Source organism: Drosophila hydei, unplaced genomic scaffold, assembly GCF_003285905.1.
Source record: "Drosophila hydei strain 15085-1641.00,03,60 unplaced genomic scaffold, DhydRS2 tig00000063-arrow-pilon, whole genome shotgun sequence".
Taxonomy (NCBI): domain Eukaryota; kingdom Metazoa; phylum Arthropoda; class Insecta; order Diptera; family Drosophilidae; genus Drosophila; species Drosophila hydei.
Window position 1 is genome coordinate 8,225,664 of NW_022045657.1, and position 19,563 is coordinate 8,245,226.

Genomic DNA, 19,563 nt, shown 5'->3' on the forward strand with positions numbered 1-19,563 from the left:
TAATAATCAGACCTGATATTAGCTGAAGCTGAGTTTGAGTTACATCAATTAATAACAATTTGATAAACAAACAGAAAATAATTATTGAAATATATAATAAAAATGCAGTTTCAATTGATGTCAAAAGAACATAAAATCAATAAGTAAAAAAAAAAATTATTGTTGTTCTTTGTTGTTTTTTATATTTTTCAAATATTTTCATATAAGAAAAAAAATTAAAATATTTCTTAGTTTTCCTTACTTGCATTCTTTCCTGCTTTAACCCACAGCCGATTTAAATTAAACTTATTCTGATTTCCCATTCGAAATTCACTCTTGACTGTCACTCAAAGACTTTATTAACTTTTCACAGCATTTGCAACAATTTTAACCACTGTGCAGTGTGCAGTGTGCCGCAGCCTTTCGCAGTGGCTCGCAGCTGAGCGCGCGATTGTGCCACAGATAAAGGCACTTGCGCATTACAACTGCTCGAGCTGAGCAGCCGCATCCAGCAGCTAACCAGCCAGACCAGACAACTTCAGCAACAACAAAAATAACAACAACAACAACAAGAACTTGCGGAAAAAGTGCAACAGAATTAACAATTCATTTTATTGTTAAATATGCCCATGCTGCTGCTGCTGCTGCTGCTGCTGTTGCTGTTGCTGCTGCAGACGATTCTAAGCAGCGCTTTGGCCAGGCTAACAAGGCTTGTCTGTGGCAGCATCTGGGCTGCATGCCTCCTGCCCCAAGGGGCCAGGCAAACTGCAGTCGAGCTGGGCTCTCATAGTTAATAATGCGATAATTTCATTTTCATTCAAAGCAAATCGAATGGAGGCAAACGCAGCATCGGCTACCGGATTACGAGGCTGTTGCTTGTTGGCGTGTTGCAGCAACATGTTGCAAAGTGGCCAAAGCGAGCGCGAGACTGATGCATGCGCAAAATTTAAATTATGTTGTTTTGTCGCATGTTTTTCGTTTCTCATTGCCTTTTGGCCGCGCTTTGTCGTCGTCGTAGCCGTCGCCGTCGTCGTCGTCGTCGCTTGTTGTTTAAGGGCTTTAAACATTATCAATGAATAAATGAAAATGTCTTTTGTCGACGGAAAATTGTCGTGTTGTTGTTGCTGACATGCAACGGCAAGAACTCTTAACGTCTTCTTTTGGCCAAGGCAGCGCTTTAAGCCGCTGTTTTATGTCACAGTCAACTGTCATTTGTACATTGAATGCGCGGACTGCGCGCCACAAGAGCAGCTCTTGCACAAGCGAGAAGAAGGAGACGAGGGAGCGACTTGGTGCCCGGCGATATGTTCAATTTGCATAAAATCACAGGAAGCACTTAGGATTAATAGGCCTCGCTCTGTTTACCAAGTGGTTGGCAAGCAGCGGCTTGGCATTGCATGGGTTAAGCACTTTGCCATCTCAGCTTAACCCGAATTATCGCTGGCAATTCGAATAATTTGCTTACCTTTTATGTGGGTTATCCATAAATTCCGCTCGAGCAGCTAATCCCCAATGTGCTAATTTGATAATCCAATAAATGCGCTGGCTGTAAAGAGTCCAAAAGCAAAAGTGTCTCGTTTACTATTTGTTTCAAAATTCAAATTTCCCTAACTAAGAAACAAACCAAAAATCTAGCGCATCCACCAAAATAAATCAAATATTTCCAACTGCCCTCTAGCGGCAGGCGGCGGCAGCTGCGCACTGCCTGGCTTCTGCGAGGCGTTTGCTAGCTCTGCGAAAGCTAAAGCTGTAACTGAGGATAAGTTTTATATCACATTATCTTTATAATTATATATTATAAATAATATATTTATATTTTAAGTATCTAACATCTTATAAAATGTAAAATTTTATTTATTTATATTTTTTTAATTTATTTAAATTACAATTCTCTCATTCTTTTCTTTGAAATATAGCCTTATTCTATGTTAATTTTATGCACTTTTTATTCGTCTCTTTTATATCTCTAGCTAAATATAATAAAAAATATATATAAAATATTTTCGTTATTTTTATTATTATTGTACCATAAAATATTATTATGAGGTGTTTCTTTTAACATTTACATATTTTTACTTCAAACTAATTCTTCTTTTCTTTTTTGTTGATTATAAAGCACAAAATTATCATTTCTCTTCTGCAATTCAATGATATCATAAATTACAAGACAATTGTTACTTCAATAATATTCATAGCAAAGTATCAACTCCGTGCATGAAACACTTCTATTTTACTATAAAAAGCAATTTCATGCACTTCATTCTGGGCAAAACACTCATGACCATTTGCAATTAACAGAGCCCAAAAAGCGATCGCAATGATTGTGCTGGCAGTTGCCCATCGGCCAGTGCCCAGTGCCCAGTGCCCAATGCCCAATGCCCAGTGCCCATTGGCCATTGGCCATTGTTAGGCCACGAGTTCGAGTTCTGTGTCTAAACCGAGTGCATACATGTGTCACTCGAGCGCAATGCGCAGCAGCGGCTGCCGCTTTCATATTCTCCCAGGCCAGCCAGCACTTCGCACTTTCAGACAAGACTAAAGAAGTGAAGAAAACCTTTGAATTTGGCCAGCGAATGCATTGAAATCGCATTATTAACGCCTGCAGAGCTCAAATTGGCAGCGAGTCGGCGACGACAACGCCAAGACGGGTGTGAAAATAATCTGTTTAACGAGGGAGTCTTACAAAAGACCCCAGTCTGGTGGCAGCAGCAGAGCCAGCAAAGTGGCCGCCGCCGCCGCCGCAGCAGCAACTGTTGCAACAGCAGCAACAACAAACGAGCAACAATAATGACATTTGGCGCAAATGAATGAGAAGCGCGCTCAAATTTCGCAGCGGAGAGCCGTGCGGCTGCCTCTGCCACAAAAGGATATGACAGCAGCCAACCTGACAGGTCGCAGCGGCAATGCCAACTCGGCAACGGCATTGCCATTGGCGTTGGCAACGGGCGGCATTGGCTGCTTTCGTGTCGTTCGGCTTAGACCAGAAGCCACCGGGTCGTCTGGCTCGGCTCCATATGCGAACCGAGCGCTGACATTAAAAGGTGGGAAAATGCCAGCAGCTCGCGCAGGAAGCATTTATGCTCTCCGTTCGCTTAAAATGGATATCGAAATAATTGCGGCGATAACAACGGATCTCGAATCGCCGCTGCTCGTTTGTTTGCTGATGATCGCGATATGCGAGCATTTGTAATGAAAATAGGTTTAAGGTGAAATCGACTCAATACTGATTAGAGTTTCAGCTCGGAATATTGTTAACACTTTAAATATAATAAGACATGTATTTCCCTTTTAATATTTATTTAAGCATTATCAACAGATGATGTCAAAGGCAAACTTATAAAGATGCTTGGCAAAGAGTTTGTGCACGCTGAAAGCAAGAACTCAGGCGTCGGTGCACAGCCACAGAGAAGGGGTCCACCTTAAAGCTTATTGCGGCATTTACCCAGTTGCATGGTATGGGGAGTCCAAGAAAGAGAAGTTTTTCAGTCTTCAAGCAGCAATAGCAAAAGAAGTGCGACATTGTTGCTATTGTCATTACAATTATGCTAATGAAGTCATATTCTCAACGAAGAACACCTCTCATTCACAGCTTTTCCCCAGTTTCTGTCAGACCCGTCTATGGCAACTGATAATGAATGTGTGTGCCAAAGATCTTTGAACCATCAGCCGAATACGATCACAGCTACTTAGCATGGCCGAAAAAGAAAGTGATTCCACGGCGAATGGCGATCATCATCATGAATATATATCGATGTCTATTAGAAATCTGCACGCGCTCTGCGTCAGACATGCTCCAGGGCACGTATCAGACGAAGACAAAGGCCCATGGCCTTTGAGCGGGTGCAGTGGTGCGGGGGCGGGCATGTTGTTGGCCACCTAGGCGTAACAGTAACCAAATTCATATGCATATTCGGCTGTTTGTTATTTGCGCGAAAATATTTGCCCTGCTGCGTAATTGAGCGACGGGGCCTGGGAGTCTAATGCATAGGCCGATGGCTTTGGGCTGATGGATTGGCGTTGACAGATTTCGAAGCAGCTCACGCCCAACATCAAAACATCCATAAATATTTTTGTCGTTTTCGCTCCGGGGCCCCCAAATCGAATTTATGGCACCCGCGTCGTAAAAACCCCGTAAAAAGCTTCTACGAAGCGCATCGTAAAATTAAAGGCGAAAATAGTTTTTTGGGCGCTTAACTCGCGTTCTGTGCCCAAAATACCTAATTAATTGGCACTCCAACTTCTGGGTGGCCCCTCGCCGACTCGCTTTTTGATTTATGCACAACGCGACCGACGCGCTAATCAGTCGCAATTTGCATGCGCAGTCGCAGCCCTCGAAAACATTTTACTTATTTTTTTTTAATTTTTGCAGCGTATAAAAATAGCGAATTCATCCAAGCGAATTTTTCGTTAATTCCGTTTTTTTATTTTCGATTCGGGTTCGACGCATTGCGATATGTGCGCACAGTTTGAGAGTCGCTGACATAGTGCTGCCACTTGTCGGCAGATGGCGTTTAGTGTGTGACCATCTAGCGGGAGCTAGCGTGCACACAAGAGCATTGGGAAATTATCCTGTGAGAGCATTACTGCGACTGTAATAGCAAAAGGATTTTGTTGCCAGGTGCGTGACTCGACTAAAAGGATATTTTGGTGAGGGATATATTTGATGCGCTCATAAAGGACATTGTTGTGTGGTCACAAGAATTACCGCCCATGGAGTTTTTTGAACCAAATATGCACAAATATCCTTTTGGGAAATTACTTGCGCATGGAAGGATTTGGTGGGAAAAGAACATTTGATGAAGATACTGAAACACCCTGTTGACTTCATGCTGGGAAAATCAAGACAATAGAGAATTTGCTTTAATATTGAACTGTAAAAGAGTAAAATCTATGAAAATGCTGCTTAGCTGATATGTAAATAGTACATAATTTATAACAAATAGCTATTGGTATCAAAAAGTAATTTGATATTTTAAAAAAGTCTATATTTAAAACGAAAAAAAAGAAAACCAAACAGAATGAATCAAAAACTGATTTTACTTGTAATAAATGTTTATAAAATGTTTTTGTTTCAATTGATTTAAATTTCAGCTTGTTTTCAACTTTTTCAATATTTTTCAATTAAAAAATTGTTGGTGTTTGGATTAAGTCTCTAGTTAAATTGAATAAGCAAACACTTCGAAATAATTAAAGTTAAACAAATCAAACAAACGCCGATTCGTTCTCTGAGCTTCATATCAACTAAACATATCTACATGCAGCCGAGTAATTCTCTAGCTGTTGTAGGGACCACACAGGCACATCAGAGATAAGCCAAAACAAGACAAGAAAAAAAACAAATAAAATTTAAATAAATAATTTAAAAATAAACAAGTAATTGCAAATGTGAGGAGCGAGAGACAATGGAAACAGAAACCAGCGCAAAATGTAAGGCTATAAAAATGAACTTCCCTTTAATTTTATGTGCGCGCCGACACTTAATAAACAATAATAATCATCATCTCCATCATCATGATGATCGTCATCATCATCATCAGCAGCAGCAGCATTGACAATGGAAAGGGGCAAGGAGCGGAGCGGAGCGGGCAAGGCAATCAAGTGCTACGCGAAGTCCAAAGAGTTGACCAACAAGATTTGCATTTTGATGGATTGCAGGCGAGAAGCCGAAAGATGTTTGCTCCGGACACGGACACGGACACGGAGCTACCTGTAAGTCATTTTAGTGACACTATCTCAAATGTCTGTGGGCGTAGGGCGTGGCCACGCGTGTATGTTTTCGCTGTGACTTGTGTGACTGGAAATTTAAATTAACCTCTTGCTCTCGGTGTCTGCTTTGCAGTTTGGTAATTATTTTTTCTTTTTAATTTTTTTGCAAAATAAAAAAAAAAAACAAATAAAAATATACACATATATTTTTTTGCTACGCCTTTGGCTGCCAAACTGAGTTATTGTACAAATTAAAATGAACGATGTGTCGGACAGCTTTTGCTGCTTTTGTTGTTGTAGCGCCAATGAACCGGCCTCAACCTGCCCGCAACTGAAGCCAACCCCAACGGCAGACCCAAATACAAAACTCAAAACTCAAAACTCAAAAACCAAGAGCCGCTCACACATCACACGTCAAACTTGACTTCAATTTTTTCTAGCTTGTCGGACATGATGTGACTATGAGCTCCAAGCCCAGCTGAGCTAAGCTCAGTGAAGCCATGCCATGCCAAGCCATGCCATGAATCTCATCGTGTCCAGCTACGGCGTGTGATCGCGATAAGAATTAGCGCTCCATACGCAGCGGGCGAGATGAAAAGCTTTTTGCCTTTGCCTTTTTGGCTGTTGCTTTTGCTGTTGCCTTTGCTTTGTATTGTATATTGGCTAAACGCTGTAGTTGAGCCGAGTCGGACTCTAACTGTAAGTGATTGCTTTACATGGCCAACAACAATGTGCCCCAGCGCCGCGAACTTGACACTTGCAATGGATCCGAGTCCAGTTGAACTGAACCGAGCTGCGGATTATCTTTGCGCTCATCTAATCTGAATTCATAAGTCGACGTGAAAGACAATGGCGGGCATTCAGCGAATGAGTGCGTGAGTGATTGCCGTTATGCGGCTGGCCCAAACCTCAGCGTGGGCTGGCAACAGCTGACGGATGAGCAATCAAAGTTTGGCCATCGTGATTTATGAACTTAAAGTGTTTTGGCTGTTCGAGGTAAAATCAAGCCAACTCGTGGCACATAGTACATAATTGAAGAGAGCGTTAAGTTTTTGTTTAAAAGTATTTAATTATTCTTTAGCTTTTAACATTCATTAAAAATTAACTCAACTTATCGAGCTCAACTGTGTCCATGAGGAGTCAGACAAACATTGAACAAACTCTTTAATAATTTCCTTATTGATGAGCTGAAAGAGTTGTATACCCTGCATTTAGTTATAAATAAATAAATACATTTAAATATATATTAAAAAAACGCATATTTTTTAATATAATTTATATAAATATAAATATATTTATGGCTACATTTTGGAAGCTCAAATGTATCTGAGCAGCATAACTTAACCGGTCTTTAAGCTATCAGCTCTTATAGCAATCGAAATAATCTAAAATTTATTTATAGGCTGCACTCGGCTCGACCATTTTCAATTTCTACTCAGCTCCAATTGAGACTTGGAATTGCCATAAATTGCATGTGCGACATCTGTGCAAATGTCGCCGTGTCTCTCTCTCTCTCTCCCCCTCTGTGTGTGTGTGTGGGTGTGCGTCTGTGTGGCTGGGCGGGTGTAGGTGTTGGAATCCAATTCCAGTTCAAGCTGCTGAATGAAGTTAGTTCATTTAACTTCAACTTATGACGCTCCAGAAATTTGCAGACAATGTCTGACAGACTTTCGAAATATGCCACAGTTCAACTCGGGGGCATCACTAGCAACAACAGCAGCAATGTGTGTCTGCGTGTGTGTGGGTGGGGGTGTGTGTGTGTGTGTAAATGTGCATGTAAATGTGAGCGCACTTGGTTTGAATTTTGAATGACCTTGGCATAGAGGAAATGGCAAAAAGCATTATTTAAACTTAACAAGCCGACAACTGGGAGCACACACACATATGTGAGTGTGTGTGTGTGCGTGTGTGGGTGTGTGTTTTAAGGGGTTGCTGGAGTTGCATGAATGAGTTAGGCATGTTTCAAGCTGCTCTGCTCCCAATTTGCCGTGCTCAATCAGAACACGGCAGCCCATTAGAGACTCAACGCTCCAGGGGTGGTGTGTGTGTGTGTGTGTGTGTCGCCTCTGCGTGTATTTTGCTAATTTACTAGACAGAAATACGCCTTTAACCCACCAAGCTCATTTATTATATAAAACAACAACAACAAGAGCAGCAACACCGGCAACGGAGCTGGAGACAAGCTGGAGCAGGAGCTGGAAACTGCTGCACAGGAGTTACGAGCCGTTGCAAGGACTAGACATCGGCGCACAACTCATGAACGTAGCCAACCCCCCGCCCAGTCAGTGTAGTCCTGAACCCTTTTCAGGCAGAGGCGACACGTGTGTGGACTTCTGTGCAGAGGACTTGCACTCCTGTCCAAGCGCCGCAGGGTAGCAGAGCGGAAAAATCGTGTTAATTTAAAGGCAGCAAAAACAGAGATTTCTGATGTAACCATTTATATGAGTTTATAATTACTAAAATTAGTTTTTCCGCTTCTGCCTTTCCTGCATTTCTTCTGCTGGCTGCCCCCAGCATTATGTAAGTGTATATATGGGGGTATATGGCAAGGGTTGGCTGCAATATGAATCATATTTTGCTTTGTGCTGCAGCAAAAATACAGTCGAATGCCAATGGAAGTATGTGAAAGAGGCTAATGAAAAGGGAATCGAAATACTTAAAAAAGTGTGGTATGAAAAAGCTGTGCTTTATCATAAGCTTATGGCAGGGGAGAGGCTCTAAAATATGGCAACTAGGTGAGTAATGATTTTTCTTGCTATACACAATATTTTTTATCACTCTCAACCATTTCAATCTTTTAATGCAGCTCAAAAATCAATTTTAAAATTATTTTAAAATTATTAAATAAAGCAGATAGTTCGAATTTATCATAAAAATATTTTGTATCAACGTGCGTCGAGGCGCACCTGAAATGAAGAATTGTAAATGGCCAATTAACACGCCGTAACGCCATTGTTTGAGTCCGTTTACATTTTTGGTTTTACGCAAATTTTATAAAATATTTAAATGCAATTAACAGCGCCGAGGCATGAAAATCACAGCGAATGACAGCAACGAGGACGAACGGGCATAAAAAACTTTTGTCAAATCAAGTTCCTTCCGTTCTGGTTGCACAAAAAGAAAAATTTCATATAAAATTAACCCGGCTGGCTGGCGTTGTCGACCCTCCCCGTGGGTCGGCAGCATGTGTAAAAAATAACCCCAAAGTGTGGCTCAGCTAAGGGTCGAGGGATGGCATGGGAGGCGCTGACTGCAGACGGAGGCTCCGGACAGCGCCCGAGGCAGACAATGTGGCAACAAATTTGTATGTAAATGTATGCAAAAGTAATTAATCATAGTCGCACATGCACGCACACACACACAGACACACAAATGGCGCACGAGCAAGCAATGCGGACATTACACAGACGAAGGACACACAGGACCTACTCCATCTCGCTCTGCCGCTTGGGCCAAGGTGCGAGTCAGCTTGTCGTAAGGTAAACTTAATTTTTCTGATATTTGAAGCCTGGAAACGGAAAACTCTTTATAGATCTCAGCGAAGGATGCAGCTGAAGCAGCTGATATTGATATCGGTTCGAGTGTAATATGATACTGGAGCAAATGAAACAGGCGTATAAAGGGTAGTAAGAAAAAAACAAATCCTAATTTGAATCCTTGGCAATGGGACAACAACACGTGGCCGGGCGGCCATTTGCCCCGGCGATAAGGTTGGCGGCCATGATACCAACGCTTAGTGCCGCTCGGCGATAGCGTCCAACAGATGCGGTTAGGTACGGCACACTGCGCGAGAGAGAGAGGTAGAGAGCGAGGGGTGGATAGAGAGAAGGTACACAGAAGAGCACACAATGGTAGCGGCTGCAGCGACGGCAACGACGACGACGACGACGACGGCGGTGGTGGAAAATGAGAAGCAAACGGCGATGCCCTCAACAAGGCAAAGCAGAGAACAAACACACATACACACACACTGACACTGGCTAGCACACATGAGTGCAGAGTGTGAGTGTGAAAGAGAGAGCAGCAGTGAGAGGCACAACGGACAATGTCGGAGTGTTTCAGCTTTTTGGTTCACTCATAAATCATCGCTGAGACGACACCATGTTAAATTGGAACTTTTCCCATACATAAATAGAATGGGCGAAAAAAAATTATATTATATGTGTCTCTATATGTGTGTGTATATATGTTTCTTATATATATATTGTTTTATGACTATGCATTGTTTCATAACTAAAGCTAATGGTATTAGTCGAGCTTTTCATATAACTCAAAGTTTTTTAATTAGCTTAATTTTTGATTCAAATATAACAATAGAATTAGTCTTATAGTAAATGCCAAGACAAACTTCAAATGTATTTTATTCATTGTGTTGTGGTTTAAAATGTATACAATTTTAATTTAGAATAAATAAATATAGTAATGATATATATCTTTGTCTATATTAAATAAATAAATATATTAAATAATATAGGCCAATGTATCGAATAGCTTAAGTACCCAAACACATTTTTAAATGTTAAGCTGAGATGGAATAAAAAAAATACTATATATAAATTCAGGTACTTTGATAAGTTAACTTGCTAAGAACTTGTAAAAGTTTAAACTTATTCATTTGATATAATTCAGATACTCTTTTACTAACTCCAACTAACTGAATTTGCATTAAACTTTTGCATATTTATTTTAAGAGAGGTTTATTAGCATGAACTAAAAATATTGCACAGCTAATTAAGTTACATAAATTAGTAACTTTGTTGCATTATTTTAGAAAATAATTTTCGAAATATAATTAAAATGTGTGCAGCATTTGTATCTAAAAGTAGCAACAGCTACAAAGTTCACTCAGATACAAATGCATATGCAAATGCAATTACATATGGACAGACATGTAGTATACGCACATGAATATGAACTTATATATATATATATATATATATAAATATATAGGTATATGTAGATGCTCTCTTTTACGCTCTCGCTGTCTCTCTTTGCCTTTCGCTCGTGGCCGAAAAGCCATAATTTTCCAATTAAGCGAAAATGAGCGATTTATTTGCCATGAAATCAGTGAGAATCGCCGATAAAAATCTCTTCATTCTGCTAGCCGCGGTTGCAGGACCCGACGCCCTCTCGTTGTTGTTGTTGCTGATGTTTTTTCGCTTTGGTTGCAGAAAGTGCAACGCGAAATGTTTGCCGCCGTTGCAATTATTTATTATGCGCATGGCAATGGCCAGTGCAGGGCCTGCGGAGGTGTGTCAAGAGGCATGCGGCATGCTGCATGGGTCAGGAGGAACAGCAGCTGCTGCAGTGGGTGGATATCTCTGTGAGTGTGTGTGTGTTTGTGTGTGGCAAGTGTGGGTGATTCTGTGCTTGTGTGTGTGCATGCCACTTAACCCTCAGGCCAAGCGTCCACATTCGCAGTGTCAACGCGAGAGCTGCGACGCGTTGTCTCTGCTGCTGCTGCTGCGGGAATTCGAATTCCATGCTCGGGCCGGTGGCTGCACTGTTGCTGTTTTTATTGTTGTTTTTATACTTCGCATTTCTGTTTTCCGCTGAGCTTTTGTTTTGCTTCATTTTTGTTTTTGTGCAACAGCAGCCACAGAGGCGACAGCGACAGCGACAGCGACGGCGGCGGCAGTGCCGACTGCTGCAACTTCAAGTGGAAAATTGCTGAATCTACGCGCGGATGTTGCTGCTCTCTTGTAGTTGTTGTTGTTATTATACCCAGTACTTGAGATGCTAGATAGGGCATGCATGTGCATGTGCATGAGCATGTGTGTAGCCAAGCAGAAACAATAAAACGTGTATTTATCAGATGCTATCTGGCTTTCAATTAGAATCAACCAAACGCTCACAATTTGTTGCAAGCTAATAAAATAAATTAAACAAGCATTAAAAGTAAGATCTTAGCGATAAGAAAGAACAAAATCTTTGAGATTTTCCTCTAAATTGATGTCCCTATATTATTACAGGATATCTGTAAGCCCATGAACTGATTTCACTGCGTAGTTATTTTATTATTTGTCCGGGCACAGACAGCTAGGCTTTCCCAGGCCAGTTGACAACCCTCTGTTCGCCTGTAGGGTTGTCGCCGCCCTTGAAAGAAGCAACTTCAATTACGACTTGAATTGCGTGTTGCTAACGGTGGGCCCGACTATTTAACACCTGTTAGAGTAAAAGTGTTGCCGTGTGCTAATTAAAAATGCAATCGGCAACGCGAAGGGGCAGTTGAGTGCTGCATGTTGCATGTTGCACGTCTTGCGCGGCACAAGTGAAATCAGCGGCAAACACCCCGTTTTGCAAGTGTTTTGCTGATCCCAGCGAGCTTTGCATATTTTTGGTTGCCTAATTCAATTGTGAGCTCCAGCCAAAGTCCAAGCTCAACGTGGCCAACAGCAACGGCAACGACAGCAGCAACAACACCCAAACACCAGCGCCGTCTGTCTTGCCTCATTTATCAACACCTTTTCACACACGGGTGTGTGTGTGTGTGTGTACTTCCGCTGCAGCTGAGTGGAGAGAGAGTGGGACGGAGGCTTTACACAGGTGCCAAATACAATTTGTGTGCATTTTTAATTTGTGGCGCCCGAGCAGGGACCTGACTTCGACTCGTGTCTGCGCCCGTGCATGGAAAATATTTTTCGTGAAGTTCAAGTTGGCCGTTAAGTGTTGAAATGTTTATGGTTATTCCTTGTGTGTGTGTGTGAATACATTTCTAAGGTTACTATGAAACGATGCTGCAGAAACAACTAAACTTAAGCAGGTGTTGATTGCAAGATCATTGAGCCATTAATCAAAGCAATAATATTGAATGCTTTGACTTTTCAATAAATTGAAATGCATTATAATATTAAGGGATGGAGAAATCTTAACAGCTTTTTTATACGGCGACGGTCTGATAAGTCTACAGCTGAGCTAAAAGAAGAAGAAATTTTGAAATTTGTTTTTGCCTTCAGCTTGACTTAGCTATGCTGCAACTTCTTTAATCCTTCCGAAAAATACGTTTTAAAGAGATTTGCAAAGTTAGCCTCCGTGGCGGCAATGACTTTCTCGCTCGCCTCAAATTTCTTCTCTACGAATTGACTTGTTCAAGTTTTTCTGTATGGGTCAGCAGCTCGTAGCCCAATTCGCAGTCAGTAAAATGCTTCAAATTTCTGATTTTATACTTTTCTTTATGACAAAGTTAACTCCATTTTATGCATTTATTAATATATTCCAATAAAGTTTATATATTTTTTAATTTTTGTTAATAAATCTTATTTATTCAAAACTATATGCAGAAGCTGCTTAATAATATCTGAGCAAAACTGCCCAAGTAAGAGCCATCCCTTTGTGTTGCTCCGTCTTTTTGCCTCTCTCTCTCCCTCCATCTCTGTTTCTCTCTCTGTCTCTTTCTGCATTTAATATGTGCATGTTTCATCTGGAGAGTGAAGTGCATTCGCATTGGCGCCAGTTGCCATGGTATATGAACTCGGACAGTCGATGTTTCGGGCACGCACATTCAAGGAAAAAGCAAAAAAATAAGCGAAAAACAGAAGCAGTTGCAGCTGCAGATGGCGAATCACAGCCAGAGTCCCAGCCAGGCGAGTGCGGGGCCAGGGCCATAAATTAAACGCATTTTCCGTGTGCCCAGTCACAGCTACAGTGGAGCTGCGAGGGAGGCGTGGAGCTCGCCTGACCCGGACTGCATTTTCATTTATTTAATTTTATTTCTGTTAATTTGGCCAGGGCTGTGTGCTGTGGAGCATGGGCCGGCGGGGGAGGTCAGGTTAAAAATACGCAGCATATGAGGAAATGCACACGAAATTATGAAAAATTAATTTTGAAATCGTTAATTGAGTGTTTATTGCGACGGGACGCACTGAGCGCAAAACTGAAATGCGTATATGAATATGCGAATGCGAATAATGCGAATAAATGTGAAAGCATATTAAATGTGCACAAGATTTATGAGCAGCAGCCAAATTGCATATGCAAAAGTTGCATGCCACAAATAATTATGCCATATAAATAAACCCCCGAAACACAACATATAACAAGAGAACAAAAACAAATCTGGGTAAAAGCACTTCAATTGCAATTCAAATGCGAACGCGGCAAATGTCAGTCAAAGTCGGCAACAATTTGCATACGAACTTAAATCATTTTGTCGAGCCTCGAGTTTAGCTCTGTGTGTGTGTGCATAGATATGTGTGTGCACAACAAGACCAAACAATATTTCTCACATAAATTCACACTTTAACCAATTTGCATGCAATCTGCGGGGGTGGAACTACATCAGGCCAGGCAACGCCACCCTCCAGCCAGAGCCAACCCCCTTTGCGATGACTGCGCTGCGCAGACAGCGCCGCAGTGCAACGCCCCCAGCTAGGCAGCCAGCCAGCCAGCCTGCTGGGTGGGAGACTGGTCGGAGGTGCTGTCGGGTGGTTTTTTGTTTCAGCTGCATTCACTGCGAACTTTTGCATATTTAAGCGATGCCTGCAAAGTGCACGAGTGAGTGAATGAGTTTGAATGAACTCGCCATGACCATATCCAAAAGCTGCATCGCCCGCCACGCCCCCGCTGCCCACTCGGCAACGACAAACGAACACATTTCAACGCAACGGTAAAAGAAAGGGCCACCGAAATGAGAAACAAGTGAACAATTCGAATACAATATACGAGTGCTATGAGTCCGGTACCATATACGAAGCCTACCACAGCGTACAGTGGGCAAGAAATTCAACACTTCAACATTTAATAACATTTGATTTACTCATGTATTTCCAGCCTTTAAAGGTGAGATACACTTATCTGTATTGGCAATCCAATAATTAAACTCAAGTTCAATCAACTGGAAATAAGTTCTAAGATTGTTGAGATATTTTATTTCTATACGTCTCTTAGTTTCGGTAGATATCCAAATATATATATTTATATATATATATATATATATATATATATATATATATATATATATATATATATATATATATATATATATATATATATATATATATATATATATATATAATAATAATCAATATAATAACATTTGATACTCTCATGTTTGTATTTTATAAATAATTTTACTATTTGTCGAATATATTTTTCAAAAAGAGAAAATTATCAATAATCGAGATAATTGATTGATTCAATATATATTTCCTTAATTTGTCTTATTTATATTTATATTTATATAATATATTTTTTTCTAATACTTAAGTGAAGTTTCTTCTCCACGGTGCATGCTTTGACTGCATTTGGCTTGCATTTGCCAATGCTCAACGAGCGCCTTTTTGGGCTTTAATACCATTTCCATTTCACTGGCCTTAACTACCATTTGACCAACTGTGCAGCTGTGTTGAGTTAAGCCTGTGTAGCGTTCTTTTTGCGAAGACGGTTTGCTACCCCTAAGGAGTCGAAGCAGTGAAGCGTCTAGTAACGGACTTAAATCAAAAGGTGACTAAATGAGAATTTCCTTTTTAAATTAATAAACTCGCCCCTGCGCCGTAGGGGCTCGGACTTCTGACTTGTTCCTGGACTTGGGCGGGCTTACGCTCCCGGAGCGCTCAAACTTAACCGTTAACTGCACTCATAAATTTTGCACCAAACTTTCTGACGTGCTGCACTTTTTTATGGCCTGCAAAGTTCGCCTTGGACAAAGGGTTTGCGCTGTACCCTGAATCATAGTTCAAATGAATTTAGTCGATTTTATAGTCTAACTTACCAATATTTGTATTAAAAATTGTGTTAATTGCCAGCACTTACCTGCAATGATAGAGAATTTATTCATTTATTTGACTGTAATAATTATTGAAGAAACTTTATCATTGCTGCAGCTGACTTTCAATAAAAACAAAAATGAGTGGAGCACTTCAATGAAATGCTTCCCAAATGTCATTTGAGTCCACAGCAAATAAACCTTGAAGTCGGTTAAACAATGTTACAGAAAACATAATCAAGCTTGTGAAAGGAACAGAACTGTTAGAGGTATTACAGAGAGCGAATGATTCGTTTGCTGTCTTCGCATTTGCAGCCCTTACGCTCGGTTAGACAGTTCAACTACCCTGAAGTCAGTTGGTTAGATTGTTGGCCAGGATATGGCTACGGGTTAGCATTGCGACAACAGCGCGGGCTCTGAGCCGCACATTGCAGCTGATAAACATCGCCCCTCAGCTGCCCCGGGGCGATGGCGGAGACGGAGACGGTGGCGGGATTGGATGGTTGGGCGCACTGCTGGCATGTTTGGTGGAATGCTGGCAGGCTGCACATGTCCTGCCAAGTGTTTTAATTATAAAAATGAGATATCGCAGACATACTGCTCGTCGAAGGGTGCTGCGTAGGTCGCTCGACCGACTAGTTTCAATGCAAAACTATGCGAAACGCGTGGCAGTTGCGCTTCGGCTGTTTGCCTCTCGGCAATGGCAGGAAGCAAAACCTCTCCCTCTACTTCTCTTGCTCTCGGTCTCCCTCTCTTTCTCTTTCTCTTTCTCTCCCTCTCTCTCTCTTTATACTAGCTGGCAAGGTCTTGGCCTTATCAGCAAATGTGGCGGGTCTTATCAGCGACGAGGCGAAGACTGCGGTAGGCAATTTAAATGTGCCAGACGAGCACTCGTCAACAGCAACAACACTTGCAAGGAGCAAAGGACCAAGGGGGTGCACACGAGCAGAAGCAGCGCCAGCCTGGCCGCCTTGAGTCCTGTCGATAACCAACGCCAGCTAGTTCCATTTGGCATTTATTCATTCATGCGTTGCACATTCGCATTCGCTCCGATAAAACGGGACAGATAAGTCAGCCCCGAGGATGTGGCTCAGTCTCAAATATCTGATTCAGAGGCGCCCCTAAACACTTCGCTGGCCAAAACGCAGCCAAAACAACCGACCCAGTCAGCCAGCCAGCCAGCCAGCCAGCCAGCCAGCTGCTTATTTATTAGAGTCATGTCTCTTGTCTTGTCTTTTCTTGTCTATACCAGAGCGGGCGGGGTGAAGAGGAGGTTGCTATGAGTTTCATTTGCTTTGCTGCGTTAGGAAACGAATAAGACTAATTGGATATTCAGCATATATATAGTTTTTGTAATTAATTTCATCTATCTATAGCTAAGGCCTTATTTTGATTTGGAATGGAAATGGAATTTTCCTGCCTTCCCTTTAATTAAATATAAAAGTACGAAATAGATTCAAAATCAACTGATTATGAAATAATTCAGAAGTGCAGAGAGCTGCGAGTCGAAAGGATCAAACTGAAAGTAGAAGTGGCGCTGCCTTCTTCCTAATCAAATATTATATATTCATCTAGCGCCTATCGCCTGCCTCTAATCTAAAGCTCAAATGTTCTTGATGAAATTAATAGAGTTCTTAACTTTTGCCGCATTTGAATAAATGCCGAAAATCACACAAAAGGCCAAAAAGCTGGGCTAGTACACTTGAGTGCCTGTGGCAGGAGCAGCCGAACTGAGTCAAGAAACAACTCGGCAAAGGCATCTAGCGACGTGGCGAACGGAAGCCATAAATGAAATTAAAACAAAAGAGTGTGGGCCCGAATGCCAGCGACATTTCTCTGAGGACCAAAATTAGGGTCACTGGGTGTGTTTGTTTTTTGGGCCATACAAGGGTTCAAACTCGGTGGGGTTTGAGCCATTGCGTAACACAAACCCGCTAACACACAGCCGAAAAGAAAACAGGCGATTTCTCTGGCCACGACAATAGACAACGCAGCGAATAACTAGCCGAAAATGTTTCCAAGTAGAAAATTCTATGCTTTTCTCTTTCTTCCTCTTTTTATTTTTTCATTTTCCACCATTTTCGTTTTGAATGCGGCGCCCATTTTTTTTTTTCTGTGCTGACCAGGAAAGTTGGAAAAATCAACTTTGGTTTTCTATTTTCCCATTTGTTGTTGTTATTGTTTTTTGTCTGCACAGCAAGCGATTTGGTTGTTTGTTTTTTTTTTTTTGTTGCTGTTTTGTTATTATCTTTCGTTTTTTATGTTTTTTTGTTTTATTTTTTTTGTGGCTGCCGCCCGCTGCTTTTCCCCATTTTTTATATTACCACGCCATTTATCATTTCCTTTGCCAAACACTCGCACATGTCTGCCATCTCGCTTGCACTAAGTCTGTTTCTACATTATATATGTGTATATATTATATATAAAGATATATACTTTTAGCCAGGTATATATGCATGCTATGTAGAAGGCAATTTTCACGCAGCTTTAATTTAATTTATTAAAACTTTCGGCGTCAGCTGCGATTTTTGGGCGAGGTGCGTGCCAGCCACACCCCCCGCCTAAATGTCAATTCTAGCTACCTAACCTAACCCAGTCCGTGTTCCACAACCCCTTTTATTCGTAGTCCTATGGAATTTGGCTTCAGTTGCCGTTCAACATGAAAATGTTGCCTCCTTTTTGGCTGCGTTTTGTTTTCGTGTTCAGCTTACCTCGTTCTTGACATTTCCTGGGCAGGCTTAGGCTCTGACGCTGGCGCTGGCTCTGGCTCTGGCGCTTCCCCGGGGTTAGAGCTGTAGCTGGGGGTCTGCGTGTTTGCATTTGACACATTTAATTCCAACCCGCACTCCCGCTCGACGCTGACATGATTTATTAATTACGAACTTAAACATGAAACGAACTTGAGTTCTTAATTTCGACCTTAAAGCCCAACCGGAATTTTTTTCATAGCTGCCTTGACTTCGGTATGAGTGCGCAGTCTTCTGATTGTTTAAGAATTGTGTTTTTGAAAGTTTTCAAAAGTTATTTTGCTATTCCGAATTATAAAACAATGAAGAGCTTGTTGGTATTCAAAAAGAATTAAGAAATAATATCAAATAATAAAGTTAAATACACAATAAAAATTTAATATTCATAAAAATATTTATAATATTAAATTAGAACAAATTTGAAGATATTTGTTTTTAATCTTTTATATTGTATACAAAAAATTAAAACAAAAATAAATTACTCAAAACTGAAAAATTAATACAAATGTAAATATTAAACATATATGAAAATTACCATTTTCGAAAACAAACTGAACACAATTTCTCCTCTTCCCTACTTCTTAGAAATTGTCAAAAAAATATTTTTGTTTTTTCTCAAAGTCAAATAAATAGTTTGGAATCCAATTTCTGATAGCTCTTTAATGTTTGCTTAGTTTCCATTGTGATTGAGGAGGTAAATAAGTATCTACATGAAGACCCTTTAGCTTTCTAATGCAAACACTGTGGTTAAGCACACACGTGCCTGATTATGTGTGGTTTTGTATTTAGAAACATAAAAGACAACAGCAATATAGTTAAAAGTCGAAACCATAGCCAGACGAAGAAGTATGTTTTATTTTTGAAAATGAAATTTGTGGCAAAACAAGACAAGACGCTGCCAGCTTGCGGTAGGGGAGGGCGGGTGACGTGTGGAGATGTGGAGGAGAGTGCAACATAGAAAACAACTTTGGCGCTGAACGAAACGCGCCAAGCGAGATAGATGGATGGCTCGGGTGCCAAGATTTATGGTTGATCAAGAATTTCCCGTACGTTGCACGCGTTTTTCTTTTCACTCTGCCTGCTCGACTTGCCTTGAATTTTGTTTTTGTTTTTGTTTTGCTGTTGTTTTGCTTATTTTTAGATTTTCTTTTCGTTTTCAAGCGCCCAGTGCATTGCACCCGCCAGCCCCTCTTCACGCACACATGCCCATGCACACGGAGAGCCAGAGTCGCATTGAATCTGGGCACAGCAAGTGAGAAGAAGAAAAATGTCTCTTGGGTGTATTCATAACATGCCACAGCCATAAATATGCTTTCTACGAGACGTCCGACATCTGTGGCTGCGTCTGCGTCTGCGTATACAGCTACGCAGCCAATCGCACGTTCAACGCCTCAAACTGGGCGTGCTGCAACTGTTCCTTGACGAATT

The 19,563-nt window shown here is 41.1% G+C and overlaps 1 protein-coding gene across 7 annotated transcripts in view; it reads right to left on the minus strand.

Annotated features, from left to right (window-relative positions):
• LOC111596276 (homeotic protein antennapedia) overlaps nucleotides 1-18,397 on the minus strand; it is a 100,530-nt gene extending 82,133 nt beyond the window's left edge. For 5 of the 7 annotated variants that reach the window (XM_030222751.1, XM_030222749.1, XM_030222748.1 and 2 more), the window contains exon 1: nucleotides 1,445-1,502. The gene's annotated coding sequence lies outside the window, so the exon portion shown is untranslated. Of the gene's footprint in view, nucleotides 1-1,444; nucleotides 1,526-18,099 lie in introns of those variants that run through there. The other 2 variants (XM_030222753.1, XM_030222752.1) reach the window with 2 other exon arrangements.
• Between the last annotated feature and the right edge of the window lie 1,166 nt (nucleotides 18,398-19,563).